Source organism: Psammomys obesus, unplaced genomic scaffold (genome assembly GCF_907164565.1).
Source record: "Psammomys obesus unplaced genomic scaffold, mPsaObe1.curated_primary_1811, whole genome shotgun sequence".
NCBI classification, from domain to species: Eukaryota; Metazoa; Chordata; class Mammalia; order Rodentia; family Muridae; genus Psammomys; species Psammomys obesus.
The window spans coordinates 8,408,903-8,411,349 of NW_026585644.1; the positions used below are offsets into that span (position 1 = coordinate 8,408,903).

Below are 2,447 nucleotides of genomic sequence, written 5' to 3' on the forward strand. Positions count from 1 at the left end.
TTCTGAGAAGCACTACCCAAGTGCCTCATAGATATGTATGGTTGCTACTGGCGAGCCAACAGAGGTTAGCCGTCTCAGTTTGGTATCCTTATACCTCTTTTGATAAAGAAGACATTTAAGAGGTCTCTTTTAATTTAACAAAGCCAAATCAGCTTAACCCACTTGAAGATTGGTGAAATGTATAGAAGGCAAACAAAATCCTGGAAGAGCAAGTAGGTCATCTTTTTGTGGGTGTGGGTGAGGTGGGGGTCATACGGTGTTTAAGTTTGGGAAGGGTTGCAGGTCATGGAGTGTTTAAATTTAGGAAAGGAGAGTCTCCTCTTGATTCTAAATCTGAAAACAAAGAGAATTCTTCCAGAGTGTGTATTCACTGTGAGGGAAAATTCAGAGTTGGAGATTTTCTCCTCTTTCCTCCACTTCCTCCATTTTCTTCTCCCCCTTCTCAGTATAGGGTCATATGACCCAGTCTGGCTTCATACTCACTATGTAGATAATGATGACCTTGAATGTTTGGTCTTCCTGTTTTCATTTCCCAAGGCTGGGATTGTAGAGATGTGATACCAGGCTCGGTTTGAGCAGTACTGGGAATTGAGCCCAGTGGTTTGTGCACACTAGAATAGCACTCACCAGCTGACCTACAACACCTGACAGCCTTCGTAATGGAAGGCCACCAGCAGAGCATTTGCTTGTGGTTTTTATATTGACAGTAGCTTAAGAATACTGGGAGTGCAGAGGTTTAGGGTTAACGGATAGGAGAGCTCATCTTCACATTTCTGTTTTTACCCCATAAAAATTTCAAAAATAACTGAAAATATAGAAAAAGAGTAACTGGCCGTCATTAGGCCATGACTCAGCCTAACCACCAGCAGCTTGAGGTTCTCTGTGCTTCATCTATTCTGACCGTTTTTATCTTTGTTTTCTTGGCAGCTAATAAATTTACCTTTGTCTTGTCAATAATTCAATGTGGGTTGAATTAGATGGTCTACATTGTCTAAGGGAATGCGTTCTGTAACATGTAATTAATAAAGCAATTAACCCAGTTAGTTCCCACACAATTGAAGCAGAGGTACTAGGATTCATTTAATTAGCTTAACTGTGCAATAACTGGGCTTGAAAGCACTCTGCAGGCCCATCATGCCTCTTGGAAGAATGAAGGGAGGGTGCATGGCTCCTTTTCTTCAGGCTCAGGTTGCCCATCTTTGTTTGCCATTTAATCCAGGAAGAAGTAGAGGAAGGAGGGCACACTTCAAGGAGAAGTAAGGAGAAAGAGGAGAGAAAGGGAGGAAGAAAAAGGGAAGGAAGGAAGACGGGAGAAAGAACAGGGAGGGAGGCTACACTAGCGCTAACGCTTTTATTTGAGCTGCTGCAAACCACTCTCCAACATTAATTGAAGCCTAGACCATGGCTGCCAAGCTGTACGCACGCATACTCACAGCATCACACGACAATGGCACACTTACTCAGGACATCAAGGTGGCCTCTGCCTTTATTAAAGTAGGGCAGAGAGGAAGTGGCTTGCCATCTCCTTCCATGTGGCCTAGACCCTGCTGGGTTCTTCCTCAGGCAGGGGGCAGCTAAGGAAGGGAGGGGGCTGCTGGGGTGGGCCTCCTGCCTGGCAGGGGCCAGCAGGCCGGGCTGGGTGGAGGCCACCTCACTCCGGGGACTGCAGCATCAGCAGCTCAGCACCTGGATTCTCCCGGATTTCACCCGCCAGCATCCTCTCATCTAGCACGGCGGAAACCTTGTAGAAGCTGAACACCAGGTCTAGGTCACCGACATGGTGGGGGTATTCGTTTAATATGAATTATGGCCTCGGGACGGCCAGATTGTGGTCATGGACGCCCATGCCGATGCGGAAGGAGACGCGGGCGTAGATGATCTTGAAGTTCCGGAACCCCGGAGCTGGTAAGCTTGGCTGGTAAGCTGACGGTGACCATGCTGTGCACCTCCTCCATCAACTTCTGTTCCTCGTCGTCGTTGAACCGCATGTACCACGTGGCCAGGCGTGTCTTGCCTGCCCGGTTTTGGATGAGGATGAAGTGGATCATGGTGACCCCTGTCTGGACCCCAGAAATCCTGGTCCTCGCTCTAACTGAGCGGCTCCGGCTCTGCCTGCAGTTGTGGGGTTCCCACTCTTCTTTTCTTTAGAGTAAGAAAAAACTGGGGGTTAGAGAGGTGCCAGAGGCTTCCATTTACCTTTCTGTAAAAGGGGGATTGAAAGATGTCCCTTTCTCTCCAGGCCACCCACAATCTGACCAGTTGTCCCCAACACTACCAATAGCAGTGAATGCTCCGTTCCATAGAGATGATAACCGCTGAACAGTCTTGAGCGGCCTTCAAAATGCCTGCACATCAAGAAGAAGGTGCACGCCCTAGCTTTTCTCGAGTTGTGATTGCTTCATCTTAGAGGCCTGATTTCAGTGAGGTCAAACAAGTAAGGATCTGGA

At 47.9% G+C, this 2,447-nt stretch overlaps 1 pseudogene; it reads right to left on the reverse strand.

Moving 5' to 3' along the window:
- Positions 1–1,651: 1,651 nt before the first annotated feature.
- LOC129687258 (AP-2 complex subunit sigma-like) lies at positions 1,652–2,048 on the reverse strand (annotated as a pseudogene).
- Between the last annotated feature and the right edge of the window lie 399 nt (positions 2,049–2,447).